The sequence below is a fragment of the Ovis aries genome, chromosome 19 (assembly GCF_016772045.2).
Source record: "Ovis aries strain OAR_USU_Benz2616 breed Rambouillet chromosome 19, ARS-UI_Ramb_v3.0, whole genome shotgun sequence".
In the NCBI taxonomy this organism is placed as follows: Eukaryota; Metazoa; Chordata; class Mammalia; order Artiodactyla; family Bovidae; genus Ovis; species Ovis aries.
Window position 1 is genome coordinate 40,530,633 of NC_056072.1, and position 16,954 is coordinate 40,547,586.

Sequence of the window (16,954 nt, forward strand, 5' to 3'; positions counted from 1 at the left end):
AAAATCTATGTACAAAATTATTCATCATGGCATTTTGCTTCATAAGAAATGATTTAAAATAGTTTGAATGCCCAAGAAATAAGGAATTAAGTAAATAAATTTATAGAATATCTATACACTGTAATATAATTAAGTCATTATAAAGCATGTTTCCATATAGAACCATCTCTGAGTGGAAAAAAATGGTTGGAATATGCTGTTATTTGTGGTCATAGAACTTTAAAGTATATGTATATATATTTATACATGCATGTGTTAAAGACTGCAAAAGATTGTTAAAAGCATGGGTCAGAAGACTTATTTTTCACTGTACATTAGTACTTTGGTATTATTTCAGTTAATTACCTACTTCTTGTATATATTATCTAGGGCTTCCCTGGTGGGTCAGCAGTAAAGAATCTGCCTGCCAGTATGGGAGATGTGGATTCAATCCCTGGGTTGGGAAGATCCCCTGGAGAAGAAAATGGCAACCCACTCCAGTATTCTTGCCTGGGAAATCCCATGGATAGAGGAGCCTAGAGGCCTACAATTCATGGGGTCTCAAAAGAGTCAGACACGACTTAGTGACTAAAGAACAATATATTATTTATTCAAAAATTATAAGTTAAGAAAATTGTAGTGTTGGTATATTTTACTCCTCCCTTGACATGAAGATGTCGTTGGTTGATTCTTGGCTATATTGCACCTAACTTCTCTTATGAGAGTTTTCTCAGTATGGGATTTTATAATTTCTGTTCAAACACTTTTTATTAGGATATCATTGCACTGACACTTTCAGTAATGAGATGGTGACTCCCCTTCTTCCTTTATTTCTTGCCATGACTCTATAGAATATAGCCCTGCTACTTTCTTCCAATGTTCCGATCCTTCCTGTGCAGGTGAACTATTTAGAAACTTGTTTGAATGAATGGTAAAATCATTCAAATCCACTGGCTCTGGGTTTCTAACAGGTCCATTTGTGAAAATACTGAGGAACTTTCAGAGTCATAGGCCTCGTCCTTTTCAACATCAAATAGAAAGTAAACACTAGTGAAGAGAAGTGAAGCGAAAATTGCTCAGTTGTGTCTGACTCTTTGCTAACCCACAGACTGTATAGTCCATGAAACTCTCCAGGCCAGAATACTGGAGTGGGTAGCCTTTCCCTTCTCCAGGGGATCTTCCCAACCCAGGGATCAAACTCAGGTCTCCCACATTGCTGGCGGATTCTTTACCAGCTGAGCCAATAATGATGCTTATTACTAACTTTTAAACAGCTCTCTCTACCTTCAATATGTTAAAGAACTGTTGTTCAAAATATATGGCCTAAAACTATGTCATTCCTATTATATGTGATATCATAAAGCCCGAGAACAATGTTTAAAATCATTTTAATCATTGTTATAAAAAGAATTAATGAGTGGTAACATTCAGAAACCCCATTGCTCATATTATGTTTTGGGGGGAATGGAGGAGGAAAAAAGAGAAGGAAGGAAAATACATTTCTAAGAAAGTTAAACAACTTATAAATTTCTTTCACTTTTGCTGGAAAACCAACTGATTATACATGACTGTATAATAAAACAAGTGTTTGGCACTTTGAGGTGTATGAACTATGCAGTGTAATCAGAGCTTATTTTCCTGCAGTGGAGATTGAAATTTATATGTTTCTTCTAAGCAGTACCTTTCATTCCATTTTTATTTTCTAAGGGAGAGTGAAATTTACAGGTTGCTGCTTAACAATACCAGAAGTGCTAGTTCCTATATAATGAATAGTGAAGTTTACAAGTTGCCATTTGACGATGCCCACATTTCTGTTTGTCCTCCCTCCCCTTCCTCCCCAAGAAGGTACAGTAAAATTTATAAGGTTAGTAAAACAAACAAACAAACAAAAAAACTTCATTATTAATATAAGGTTACTTTGCAGGTGGGAATTCCACAAATGGCTTATGAACATATCTAAGAAGAAACATAAAGGTGGACGTTATGAGGCCGGAAGTTTTTTTAGGAACATTGAATTTATAGTCATCACTCAAGAACATGGAGAGACACTCATTTATGGCCTTGTGTGCCCATGACCCCATTCCCTTGGCTCCTTGGTTCTGTTATCCTGCAAGAATGTTTCATTGGGCTTTTTTTTTTTTTTTCTTTTAGAAATCCATCTAACTCTTTGCAAGTCTTCCTCAGGCTATACATCTCTCCTTTTCCATGGTCACTTTCCTCCACTTTCATGCTCCTCCCTAAACACTCGGAGTGATTACTATGTACACAATTAATTAAATGAATGGTTCATAGCCTTAGGCAATCATTTCTATTATTGTCTGATATTGCTACTTGCATATTTTATTAAAGCAATATTTTATTGTTATTAAACTTTTAAGATACACATGCTTTATTTCACTAGTAGTATTATAATAAGGTCCTTGAAGGGAGATGTCAGGTCTTAAAATCCTTATGCTTCCAAGGGGGCATGTATATAATCATGTAATTGAAATGAAGTGGATGTTTTACCAGTCACGGGAGCAGGAAGATGAAGGAAGTGGAAAAGGAACGCACACCTTATGGTAATGGTCTCAGAAGAAGGTTGCCAACAAAGTCTTCCCTTACTGTCTGTGTGTGCCTCTTCTCCTATCGAGGGATGAAGACCTTTTTTTCTCCCTTTGAGTTCTGGTTGGCCTTTTGACTTTTTTTGACCAATAGAAAATGGCAGAAATAACACCGTGTCAGTTCTGAGTCCAGACATTAGGTTGACTGGAGATAACAATCTTTAGAGCCCTGTGTCATCACTTAAATAAGTCTGAGTATGCAGCAAGAGAGAGGCCGCTGGGAAAGGAGTCCTGGAGGACTACAAAGATATGGAGAGACGCCTCGCCAACCCTCAGCTGCCCCAGTCCTACTAGGCGAGGTGCGTGGAGGGGAGGGAAGCCAGCTTGGATCTTGCAGTCCCAGCAGGATGGCCCCAGTCAGCACCACATGGCGCAGAGAGCCCTGTCCAAACTGAAGAAAGTAGGACAAGTAAATGGTCACTGTTCTTATTGTTTTAAGTCCCTATTTTCAGAGTGTTTTATTAAACAGCAAAGATCACAGAAACACAACTAAAATGGGTTAAGTTGTACATTAAACTTTGTGATCTGTAGAAGTGCTTTTTGAGCTTTATTGTGCATACAAATCGCCAAGGGATCTTGTTAAAAAATCTGGTTCAGTGGATTAGGGGTGGGGCCTGGAATTCTGTATTTCTAGGAAGTTCCTAGGTTGTGACTTCCCTGGTGGTCCGGTGGTTAAGAATCCACCTTCCCATGCAGGGGATGTGGGTTCAATCCCTGATCGAGGAACTAAGATCCCATATGCCGTGGGGGCAGCTAAGGCTGCATACCACAACTACTTAGCCCACATGCCATAAGTAGAGAAGAGCCTGCCTGCTATTACTAAGACCTGATGCAACCAAATACATAAATAAATAAATAGTTTTTAAAAGTTCCCAGGTGATGTTGCTGTTCTGGCCCATGGGCCACATTTTGAGGAGAAAAATTCAAAGCAGAGAATTCTATTCATCCTAAAATTACCAAGTTGCTTTTTAAAACCAGTGAGGTTACACTTGACTTTCCGTTGAGATTTCAGATCCTGCCCAGGCTCTGTCATCTGCACAATAGACATGCCAATTTCAACAGCATAAAGTCAGATGCATATACGTTTTGCACGAAGTACTAGGCAAGTTGTATTTTCTCAAAGTCTTTCTTCAGAGTGACTTTATTTCCCTAAGCTTCTTATCTGTTTAACCAAGAAGGATGCTCTATGACAATCCTTAATAATGGTAGTGATAATAGCAATCACTTCTGCATACTGAGTGCTTTGTTGTCAATCAGAATCTGTACTAAGTGCTTTATGTACTTAGTAAAGATTCATTCATTTCATTCCTATAATGTACATGACTGTAACCATTTTGTCAGTGAGGAAACTGGGGTTCAGGGAGGTTCAGTTCCTAGCCTTAGTCACCCAGTGACTAAGATAGGATTCAGTACTGTATGATCTGACTCCAAAATACGGGTTGACAACTGCTCCGACTCACTGCTTCTAATTAGAAGCCTGGCACACTAAGCCCCCGGCCTCAGGTTAGTGTGTTATGGCTCACATTCTTTCTTCTTTGACTTTTTTCTTGTAGTAGTGGTGGTAGGAGTATAAACATTTTCCCTCCATGCAGTGTAGCTGACTTTGGGAACTCTTAACAGAGATACCCGAAATGTTCCTTTGTGTGTGTGTGCGCACGTATGTGTGTGTGTATGTAAGGCAGGAGCGGAAACACCTTTAAAGCCCATTAGTTGGGAAATTTAATTTTTTATAGCAGCATTCACATAGTCATTGTCAGCATTTTACAGTGGTATTTAAAGTGCTGACATGAGGAAACTCTTTACCAGAATAAATATAGACGATTCTTTCAAACTTCAATAGTCTCTTGTTTTCACTGTGTGTTGCCTATTGCAACTAAATAATTTCTCCCTCCTCCCTTCACTTTTGACTTATTGTTTCCCTTTCTATGCTGTTTATCAGACAGAAGCTACTACTGTTGGAGGTTTCTATCAGAGAGGCATAAAATACTTATTTTAAAAAGCCATAAAAGACTCTGATATGAAACCTACTTTGAAAGTAGACTGCCAGGACATCTCTTTACTTGTTGGTTTGAATGCCTCTTCTGTGTTCTCTTAAACGTTAAAGAAACTGGCAGTGCTGGAAATGGCAGTGCTCTGTGGCACCAAAGCCAGTGCCCTGCAAAGAACCTGACTTGGGGTTAGATGATAACACTAGGATATAAGGACCTCCCAGAGAGGAGGTTTACTTAGCTCTCAAATCTCTACTGCTGAGATTGCTGTTCTCCAGCGTGATGGTAGTGATGAGGGGTGTTTGTGAGTGCGCGAGCGTGCGTGCGTTTGTGTGTATGTGCGTGTGCGTGTGCGTGTGCGTGTGTGTGTGTGTGTGTATACAGAGTTTTTAAAAGTGAAATCATTGGCTGGACACTTTTTGTTGGGGTCAGTACAGATTTTATAGGGCTTCCCAGGTGGGTCAGCGGTAAAGAATCCGCCTGCCAATGCAGGAAACATAGGAGACGCGGATTCAACCCCTGAGTCTGGAAAATCCCCTGGAGGAGGACATGGCAACTCACTCCAGTGTTCTTGCCTGGGAAATCCCATGGACAAGGAGCCTGGAGGGCTACAGTCCATAGGGTCTCAAAGAGTCCGACATTACTGAGTGACTGAGCACACACACACAGATTTACAGATTTTATTGTCTTCTTTGGGTGAAGGGGGTCATTACAGGACTTGCCTGGGACTTCAATCACTGCTCAGAACTAAGTCATTTTTCAAAATCACAAAATCCCTGTTTCTCCCAATGCCAGCTGTTCTTCAAAACAAGAGATGTTCACTTCCGTGATTTTCTTTTGTCATTCTGAATGAATCATTTACAAGACAAATGATTTCCTGATCTTTTATATGTAAAATATTTCATGTAATCTAATTTTTCAAATAAATGTAACATTGTAAGGAGCTTTTGAGAAATATCTAATAAGAGCTACTTTTTGTTTCCTTGGAACCACATGGAAGAAATGTCTGGACCTTTATTAGTTTGCATCTTTCCAATCTGAAAAATGTGGAATACCCTCCAGTAATTTTTTTATCATGTGTCCATGGGAGAGAACCAGAAAAACTGAGTGATTTCTAAATTATCTCTTTCAAAGAAACATCCCAAGAAGGCAGAGGCTTGCTTAAGTGAAATGTTTCTGAAGATGCTTTTCTTGCAGATTACTGAGAATCTTAGTATCTAATGTAATTTGTTTCGAGGAGAATGGAGGACACAGCACTGCTAGTGGAGGCTTGATACATATCATAGTATTAAGGATGGATTCCTTAGCAATCATGTGGATTGGCCATCAGAAGAATTTAAATGGAACTCTCAGTAGAAAATAAGTACTCTGTGCAATGCAGAAAGAAAAATAAATGTTGTAAACATATACTATAAAAAGGATATCATTAGATGAGACTTTTTGTAGTGTCAGCTTAATCCTTCTTTTTTTCATTTATTGCTAATTAGAGGAAAAACTGTCTTTGGAAAATGTGTAATGATTGTGTTGCAGGAAGAAGGACCCCTTCCAGGGCCCAAAACTGGGCTCTTGTCTAACACTCGGAAATGAATTGTCCGAGGAGACACATGTGCTGACAAAGCAAGAGATTTTATTGGGAAAGGGCACCCGGGTGGAGAGCAGCAGGGTAAGGGAACCCAGGAGAACTGCTCTGCCGCATGGCCTGCAGTCTTGGGTTTTATGGTGATGGGATTGGTTTCCGGGTGGTCTTTGGCCAATTATTCTAATTCAGAGTCTTTCCTGGTGGTGCACGCATCGCTCAGCCAAGATGGATGCTAGCGAGAGGGATTCTGGGAAGTGGACAGACACGCGGTGTCTCCTTTAGACCTTTCCCGAACTCTTCAGATTGGTGGTGGCTTATTAGTTCCATATTCCTTATCAGGATCTCCTGTCATAAAACAACTCATGCAAATGGTTACTGTGGTGCCTGGCCAGGGTGAGTGGTTTCGATCAGTGCGCTTCCCCTAACGATTGTCCTGTGGTTTATTTTCTTAAAATTGGTTAAATCTGTTTTAGGAAGTTTCTGTTGTAGGAACTTTCTGTATATATTTCTGTATATATTTTGAAAGTTGGAAATAGTATTGATCCATACTGTCTTCCTGACAGGAAGTTAAGTTTATTATTCTCTTAAAATCTCCAAATTCCTTTGGTTATGTAGAGGAGGAAAAATAACTTCCCCTCTGCCCTTTTGAATTCTGGGCTGAGACCTGCCCCCCCCACCCTATACTACCCCACTGCCTAGCCCCATAATAGAGTAACAGGAGAAAAACAAATAGAAATTTATTAACATGTAAACTTCATGTGTCCATGGGAAATAACCAGAAAAACTGAGTGACTTCCTGAGATGAATTTACTACCTTAAATGCCAACTTCAGGTAAAGATAAAAGAAAGATAAGGAGGGCTGGGGTGGGCAGTTATTGGAAATTACTAGGAAAGGCATAGTAAATAAGGGTAAGATTTGTTTATAGATTTAATGCCTTTTCCAGTGATAGGATTCTGTTGTGATTTAGAATCATCCTTGTCTTCCTGGTTCTGAGAGGGAGTGAATGGAGATTTCCTTTTTAAATATAAATGTCTCTAACAAAAGGGAAACTTCTCTATTTTCAGAGCCTCTCCTGTGTCTGCTGTTTCTTAAAATAAAAGGCTCAAAATAATCCTTATGCCAAAGAGTCACATTTTGGAGTGGCATATTCTGCTACCCTTCACAGTATCCCAAGAGAGAAGAAAATGAGAATCTTGGCTCACAGAATTCCAGGTTGTAATAGGGTGAATCTGGCTTTTGTTGTGGATGGCTATAGGTGCTTCACTGTATATTCAAACCTATTTCTTCCAGGAAATCTAGGTTTCGTGTACCCCAAAGTTAACACTTGTTTGGAGAGCTTTCTTTATTAAAAGATTTTAAATGACCAACTGCTCTAAAAGGACCTGGAAACTTAAGTTGTAATAGTTTCATGGTGAATTTGCTTCTGCTTCTTTCTATCTCATAGCCCATTTCTTCTCTACATGCTCTTAACTTTCCTTCAGTCTAAGTCCTTGTAGTGGTGTGAATTTAATTACTCTAAAAAATGAAATTCAACTGAGTAAATTTGAGATGTAAAAGTAATTCTCACAGTTAACTGAGATATTGCATCAATAATTAAAAATTACATTTAAAGAACAGGAAAATGCAAAAATGAGAGTATTTTGAGCAGCTAGGTTCTTTGAGAGCAAGGGTCCCTGCTTACTCATTTTTGTGTCCCTCAAAATTCCACAAAGTACCTTCTACGCTGTAGACATTAAATGACTGAGTAAATGAGTAAGTGAATGGCACTGCTAATACTGCTTCTTTTTGTCTTTGCCTTGTGTTTTCAGGCTTCTACTCTGGTCATGGTTTTTATCTCCTGACTGGTCCCTTTTCTTTTATGAGACTTGAATAACTTTCCTTGTTTTTTTTTTTTTTTTTTAAAATCCTGATCTTTTATCTTTTAACCTTTGATTCCTGACATTTCCCTTTCCATTTCTCACTTTCTTTTATAGTACAATCCCTTTTGTCTGTTTCAGTCTCTCTTCTCTCTAGCTTTTTGTATCAATTTTTGTTTTTTTTTTTATTCTTGTGACTTTTCTCTTTTTTAGATACTATTGGTGCTGGTTACTCTATTGAGTTAAAGAAGGCACCCCACTGAGTCTTCATGACAGAAAACTGATTAATTGACTAATGATGTAATTTGTACTGTGTTGGGGTCTTGAGCTGCTACCAACTGGGGAAATGGACTGCTTTATAATGGCATTTGTATCATAATCCAAACCTCAAAGCACCTGTACTTTTATCCATTTTTCTTTGATTTTTAAACCTACTAGTTATAGATTCTTTGACTTTCTCTACTTCTGTTTTAAAAATTATATCCATAATGGAGCATTATGGATATTTTTTAGACATATTTTTAGATATTGTTTAGACCTTGTTTTTTAGACACTATGTTAATAAAAATTAATTCACCACCCCACCCTAGGATGTTCATTGTCCTCCAGTTATTGCTGGTTTTATTTTCCAACGCAGAAAAGGCAAATAATCAGAACCAATTGAACCCTCCAGAATTCTGTGTTGGGCATGTAGGAAATATCAGATAGATATAATCATTAGTCTAATATGATTAATATGTTTGTTCTACTAATCATATTACTTCATGTTATTCAATAAGTGTGTTTCAGTAATCTGATTTATTTTATATTTGAAGGGCAGAAAAATATTGTATCTATGATAATGAACACTAAATCTAAATTTCTTAGTTTCAGATCCTAACCACTCTGATTACTAGCTTGGACAAGTAATTTTACCTCTACAGTATTCAGTTTCCTCATCTGTAAATATTACTATCAATTGCCTAAAATTATAAGGATTAAATGAGTTATTATTGAAACCCCCCTATGAATAGAACCTAACACATAGGAAGTATTTAGAAAATACTAGTTGTTCTTTAATTTTTTTTACAGTCTATCAGTTATTTTCCTCCCAACTTTTTACTCTGAAAATATTAAACCTTAGGAAAAATTGAGAGATGAGAACAGTAGGTACCCAAATACCATTCATAAGAATTAAATTATTCATCAACATTTGTTACTGTTGTTCATTTGCTTTCTTTTTCTCATTTATATACTTTTGCAAAACTAACTGCAATTCAGCTGTAGACATTGTATTTCCATCTGACATTTAGCCCTGTATCTCCTAAGATCAATATGTAACCATAATATTATTGTCACACCCAAGAAATTTAAACACTGATATGTTATCAAATCAAATAAAAAAAGATTGCTGGGAGAAATAGCAACAACCTCAGATATGCAGATGATACCACTCTAATGGCAGAAAGTGAAGAGGAATTAGAGGGGTGGGATGGGAAGGAAAGTGGGAGGGAGGGGTGGGGTGGGGAGGAACGTGGAAGGGGACATATGTATACCTATAGCTGACTCATGTTGATGTTTGGCAGGAATCCACACAGTTCTCAAAAGCAGTTATCCTTAATTAAAAAGTAAATAGATTTAAAATTATAAAAAAAATAAAGAGTCTCTTGATGAAGGTAAAAGAGGAGAGTGAAAAAACTGGTTTGAAACTCAATATTCAAAAAAATGAAGATCATGGCATCCGGTCCCATCACTTCATGGCAAATAGGAGGGGAAAAAGTGGAAGTAGTGATATATTTTATTTTCTTGGGCTCCAAAGTCACTGTGGAAGGTAACTGCCACCATGAAATTAAAAGAAACTTGTTACTTGGAAGGATAGCTATGACAAACTTACATAGCATATTAAAAAGCAGAGACAACACTTTGCCAACAAAGGTCCGTTTAGTCAAAGCTGTGGTTTTTCCAGTAGTCATGTATGGATGTGAGTTGGACTATAAGGAAAGCTGAGCACCGAAGAATTGATGCTTTCAAACTGTGGTGCTTGAGGAGACTCTTGAGAATTCCTTGGACTGCAAGGAGATCAAAACCAGTCAACCCTAAAGGAAATCAGTCCTGAATATTCACTGGAAGGACTGACGCTGAAGGTGAAGCTCCAATACTTTGGCCACCTGATGCGAAGAGGCAAAAGTATGAGGGCAAGAGTAGAAGTGGGGCAACAGGGGATGAGCTGGTTAGATGGTATCACTAACTCCATGGACATAAATTGAGCAAACTCCAGGAGATAATGAAGGACAGTGGAGCCTGGCATGTTATAGTCCCTGGAGTCACAAAGAGTCAGACATGACTTAGCAACTGAACAACTAGTATTATCAAATATAATCAGATGTCCGCATTAATGTCACTTGTACCTTATAATGTCCCTTTTCCTTATGTTTTCCTTTTTATAAATCCAATTGGATTACACGTTTTCTTTAGTTGTTGTTCCTCTGTGGACTCTTTTAATCTAGAATAATCTCCTGCTTTTATTTATCTGTCATGGGTTAATAGTTTTGAAAATTCCAAGGCAGTGTCTTGTGGAATGCCATGCAATGTGGATTTGTCCTGTTGTTTCCTCATCATTAGATTTAGTTTAAATATTTTTGGCCAAATACTGTCTAAATGATACTGTGTACTTCACATTGCATCGTATAAGAGGCACAGAAGTTGTTTGTATCATTATTGGTAATGCTATATGATCACTTGATTAAGGTGATATTTTCCAGATCCCTCAAAATTTGGAAGTTATGTATTTTAATGAGATTGGACTTTTTGCTTTATAATCAGAAAATGACATTTTGAGAGTGGGTGAATATCTTTTATCCAAAAAACATTTTTCATCCATTGGTTGTATTATTCATGGATGAATATTGCCTGATGGTATTCTTCTAATAGTATTATTCTCATATATTTATTAACTGACATTCTTTGGTAACAAAAGTGCTCCTCCTCCCCGTATCCATATTGTGCATAGAATTCTCCAGGCAAGAATACTGGAGTGGGTTGCCACTTCCTCCTCCAGGGGATCTTCCTAACCCAGGGATTGACCCTGGGTCTCCTGCATTGCAGGCAGATTCTTTACCATCTGAGCCACCAGGGAAGACTACATCCATACTTGGATTTGCTAATTATCATTATGGCTGAAACAACTTACTCATAGAATGTGGTACTTGTTTCAGCTAAAATAAAATGTGTTTTTTTTTTTAACTGCTTTTTATCATACCTTTTACCCCTAAGTCACTGTAAACTTTGTATTGACGTAAAGCCTACTTACAGAAGATGCACAAATCATATATATATATATATAGCTCAAGGAAGTTTCACAAATTAAATATAACTGTATAAACAGATTCTTATTCTTTGGAAAGTGGTTTGTGCTCAGTCATGTCCAATGACTAGGGTATTTCTAAATACCCAAATACTAGGGTATTTTTGCCTGGGAATCTTCCATGGGATCTTCTCAACCCAGGAATCAAACCTGTGTCTCCTGCAAGGCAGGTGGATTCTTTACCACTGAGTTGTTAGGGTCCTTATTCTTTAGTGATGCTCAAATTGTCCCCAGTTTAGCCAGTAGGATCCCCTCTAAAGCTAGTTCTTGTGTCCTCGTGACATCTCTCCCTCAGTTTTGAGTATGCTCTTGAAGAAAAAAAGATCTTTTAAGCTTACCTTGTATTCTCACCTTATTCTCCTGACCAAGAATAAATCGTTTTTCAAAGAGCACTGCCTCCCTTTAGTTGGGAATGGAATTTAGAAACAAAGATTTGGCTAATAGATGGGTGCATTGATACTTTGTTGTCATTACTCCTAAGATATATATATATAATGTATACATACACACACATATAGGTATATGTGTATATATATATTTGTAGACATAGATATTTATGTATATACTATATATGTAATAGCCTACAATTCAAATCCAGCATCACAATATTCTTCTTCAGCTTCCCTCATTTCATATTTGTTTCTCCTTTATTCCACTGTGAGAGTTCACTCTATTGATTCATTTGCTCTATCCTGTATGTAACATACAAAAAGTAGTTTCAGAAATACTACATCAATACTACTTCTAACAACCAATCTACTAAGTAAAGTTCACGATTAATTTGTATTTGTTTTTGTACTGACTTTCCACTGTGAATATACATTCAGAGTACCAGATTCAAGTTATTGGAATTCATTTTTTGGTCCTCTGTGGTCATTTTTATCAGTATGTCATTCATCTTACTTCTTTTCCTGCTTGCTTGCAAGTTTAGGTTTTGTTTTCTCAATCTTTTTCTCTTTGAATATGTAAAACTTTGCATGGCTCAAAAACCAAACGTAGATAAAACTTTGTCCCAGGAAGTCCTATTTCATGCCTACCCTTTCACTGAGGTCTTATTCACCCTTCACAGTGAATATTTTCCTTAGTTTCTGGTTTACTCTTCAGATGCTTATTACAAAACTAGTGAATACATACATTTGTTTTTTTACATTGCTTATGGGTTATTTTTTCTGTGCAGGAGAGTCTTTAAATTTTCATAGAGTCAAAATTTTCAATATTTTCTTAATTTTTTTAACATTTGGATTTGAATCATAGAAAGACTTTCCCCACATCAAAGTTGTAAAAAATTAATGTTTTCTTCTACCACCTGCTTTATTTTTGATATTAGTCATTGCTCTTGATGTTAAAGTTAATCATATTGAGCCTCAAGGGCTGCCAAAACTCACAGGATTAATTCTCACAGCAACCACTGGCTGGGGAAGAGAGGGGAAAGATGGAGACTCCAGACACCTTATCTTTCGTAGTCTTCTAGGCAGGGATGTTTGGGACCTTGGATCCCTAGTCCAGGGCTCAGGAAATAGAGGGCATCATTGAGTAACTGAAAGAATGAATGAGTAAAAGAAGTTCTAGACAGTTATGATGAGTGAGTTAAAAATTGAGCTCCCTCTGGACAATCTGATGTGCACCAAAGCAATGGAAGAACAAAGAAGTGATGCTCTTGTTTTGGTTTATAGGTCAGCTTGTCAAGGATAAGAAACTACAGGTTTCTCATCCTGAGAGGAAGTCTCAGCTTTTGAAGAGGGCTGAGCATAGCCTCTTCATTGTGGCTCCTTTGTGCAGTCGCCTATCTTGATCATGGTTACTTTGGAAACAGTTATATTTGGTGTATTCATCCTCTGGAGGATACAGGATGGAAAAACATAACTTAGTCTTCATTAGTCCAATTCTTGTAGCCATCTTTGTGCCAGATGTACAGTCATTTTTTTCCCTATGATTTTTTTTCTACATGTTTATGACACCAAATAGCTGAATTAAATGTGTAAAATTGGCTTAGTAATCCAGATGTTTAGAAAATAGTGCAACTTTATTTATTAACTTGTGATATTACATGACTAGACTTTAAATGTTAGATATATTATGCGCAGTTCTACATAAAGCCATAGAATTGCTAAATCAATTATATGATGATGGATTTTTTAAATAACTGAATTATATTCTACAGAGTGTTTCCCTCATATCTTTTATTTCACTTACAAGTATGCATTGGCTTTGGTGGCCCAGAACTGGGTTTTATTTTGCTTCCAGCACTTACTTTTTTAACTTAAAAAGTGTTTTTTGTTCTTTAAGCCTTACCTAAAAATGGGCTTTTGAAGTTTGAGAATGTTAAATGATATGATATGATGTATTTAAAGAACTTAGCACAATGCCTAACACAAAGCATGCACTAGGTAGATGTCATTAGTTATGGTTATTATTCACTGAGTCTTATAATGCCTCTTAATTCTCTCTTTTATTATCATCATTTGCCACTTCATTTTTGTGTATAGATTAGTTTGTGATGTCATAATCATAATATTTTTTCTCTTTTCTTTTTGCATTTCAACAACATAGTCTTTTTGATCGTCAAAATAATATCATAAAAAGTAAGAAATGATTTTTTCAGTTTTGAAAATGATGAAATATAGGTTTATAAGAGTAAAGTGAATTTTTGAGAGCATGTACGAACAAAGCTGTAAAATGGGAAAGCTGAGGCATATGATGTGAAATCCAGTTATTACATCTTATTTCCCAAATGCTCTCATAAGTTCCTTGATGGGTGGAACATGAAAGACTTCTTCCTAGGCTGTAGAGTTAAGAGATTTTAGTTTCAGGAGTTGGGAATAGAACCTACATTAGCTTAGGCCAAAGGAATCATAATGACTCAAGTGACAAATGTAAGGGTAGATCTTCAGGTATGACCAGATCCACACCTAAAGGTTAGGTTGGGACTTTATCTCACCCACTTGGTTGTTCTTGGCTTTCTGTTGCCCTCATCCTCAGACTGAGAATTCTCCTGTGGTGGCTTCTTAAATTTTGTGCCTGAGCTGACTGCCTCACTCTAATCCTGACCCCGAATTCCCTTACCCTGACTCTTGACCATTTTGAAAATGAACTTCAAGGAGAAGAGTAAGTGAAAGCAGTGTAAGGGACAGTTCAGTTCAGTTCAGTTCAGTCGCTCAGTTGTGTCCAACTCTTTGCGACCCCATGAATCGCCAGGCCGCCCTGTCCATCACCAACTCCTGGAGTTCACTCAGACTCATGTCCATCGAGTCAGTGATGTCATCCAGCCATCTCATCCTCTGTCGTCCCCTTCTTCTCCTGCCCCCAATCCCTCCCAGCATCAGAGTCTTTTCCAATGAGTCAACTCTTCTCATGAGGTGGCCAAAGTACTGGAGTTTGGGCTTTAGCATCATTCCTTCCAAAGAAATCCCAGGGTTGATCTCCTTCAGAATGGACTGGTTGGATCTCCTTGCAGTCCAAGGGACTCTCAAGAGTCTTCTCCAACACCACAGTTCAAAAACATCAATTCTCTGGCACTCAGCCTTCTTCACAGTCCAACTCTCACATCCATACATAACTACTGGAAAAACCATAGCCTTGACTAGATGGACCTTAGTTGGCAAAGTAATATCTCTGCTTTTGAATATACTATCTAGGTTGGTCATAACTTTCCTTCCAAGGAGTAAGTGTCTTTTAATTTCATGGCTGCAGTCACCATCTGCAGTGATTTTGGAGCCCCCCCAAATAAAGTCTGACACTGTTTCCACTGTTTCTCCATCTATTTCCCATGGAGTGATGGGACCGGATGCCATGATCTTTGTTTTCTGAATGTTACAGTAGAAAGAGCTTTCTGACAGGTATGGGGTATTTATCCCAGTGGTCAGGTATCTTGAAATTGCTCCCAACTTTTCTTTCAGGTTGCTATTTAGGTTTCCTGGCCTTGACTAAATTGTCAACTAGACAGAGCGGCTGCTGGGAGAGGTGGAAGGGGAGCAGAATGGGCCACCCCAAAATATGCCTCTTTGGCATAAAGGTTATTTTAAGCTGATTGTATTTAAGAAACTGCAACATAGGAGAAGCTCTGAAAACAGAGTAGAAGTTAAGGAATTCTACATTTGTAGATCTAAATTTTTGTAGGGAAAAATCTATATTGTAAGGAAAATCTATATTTTAAAAGGAAATTTACATTAGAATGAGAAGATAGCTATTGCCAGAGAACTTTTTAATTAGAGTGACTTACCTGCCTGGCAGGATAACCTTTGCTTTCCAGACTTCTCTCACCTTCATGTAGATTGCCTTCCTCTTTTTGAATTCTTGGGCTTCCTTGGTAGCTCAGTAGTAAAGAATCAACCCGCCAATGCAGGAGACACAGAAGAGGTGGGTTCTATCCCTGGGTCAGAAGATCCCCTGGAGAAGGAAATGGCACCCACTCCAATATACTTGCCTGGGAAATCCCATGGACAGAGCAGCCTGGCAGGCTACAGGCCAGGGGGTCACAAAGAGTCCAGTACAACTTAGGGACTTAACAACAACAACAACTTTGAAGTCTCAGACCCCTTTCCTTTCCGTTAACTCAGGATAGTATCAACACATCAGCCTCAATCCTCTGGTTGCTTTTTGAGTCTCATGTTGTGGGGCTCCTGTACATATATAAATTTTTTTCTCCATTAAATCTCATTTTATAGGGGTCTCAGCCAAGAACTCAGAGCAATAGATAGACCATTGTTTTTCTCCTCTACAGGGCAGATGAGTGAAGGATGATCCTTGGAGGCTTCCAGTGACCTTTGTCTAGTGTGGTATGTGGTATTTTCAGGGATTTCCCTTTTCTGCATTTGATTTGCTTTGTGGAGTTCTTAGCTACTCCTGATGTTCCTCTTTTCTCAGCTTCTGCCGTACTCTTTCTTTGATTATCATCCCATTTTCAACCTCGTGTGCTTCAGCTGGAATTTTTAAAATCCTAAAATCATGGTCAGTTTAAACTTCTGACAAAGAAGTTTGCTTGAAAGAAAGCAGTCTAATTTTCACCAGCTGGGTTTTTGTATCTTGGTGGTGAAGCCACTGTTGCTTAGACTTGAGCCATTGTTGAAATATTCCTTTCTTGGTGAAGGATCTCTGGCAAGCTGTTGGATGTAATGAGGGCTCTGTAAACCCTGGCCTTCGGCTCCAGTTTTAACAGGAATTTTCCTTTACTCACTGGGCAGCCTTTACCATTATGAATCTTGCCTTTTTGCAAGGCCAGTGAATTCTGCAAAGGTTTATTAATCTTGATTTAACGTATTCATATGAAAAAATGTAACAGCAAGAGAATAAAGCTTATGTAGGCATTGCAGGGATCCCTTTGGGGGTTCACTCTGTATTACTCATAGCAATGAAAAGTAAAAATGGCAAGTTATATTAGCTAAGTTCAAGAAACAAAAGGCAATATTAATTTCCCAAGAAGTGTAAAAGGATATGCAAATGTGATCAACTCCCAGGAAAACATTGCAATATACCACTTCAGGCTTTGAAATTATGCAGTTTAATAAACACTTGTTAAGAAGTTTCACACACCAAATATAAAATTTTAAAGCAAGTGTTTCTGATCACATACTGTTTTTGTGGAACAGCATTATTTTCCTAAGCCTTT

At 37.8% G+C, this 16,954-nt stretch overlaps 1 protein-coding gene across 7 annotated transcripts in view; it reads left to right on the top strand.

Moving 5' to 3' along the window:
• FHIT (fragile histidine triad diadenosine triphosphatase) overlaps positions 1-16,954 on the top strand; it is a 1,568,898-nt gene that overhangs the window by 325,675 nt on the left and 1,226,269 nt on the right. The window contains exon 3 of one of the 7 annotated variants that reach the window (XM_060402023.1): positions 16,070-16,124. The exons of the other annotated variants lie outside the window; for them this stretch is intronic. The gene's annotated coding sequence lies outside the window, so the exon portion shown is untranslated. The remainder of the gene's footprint in view (positions 1-16,069; positions 16,125-16,954) is intronic. 7 annotated transcript variants of the gene reach the window in all.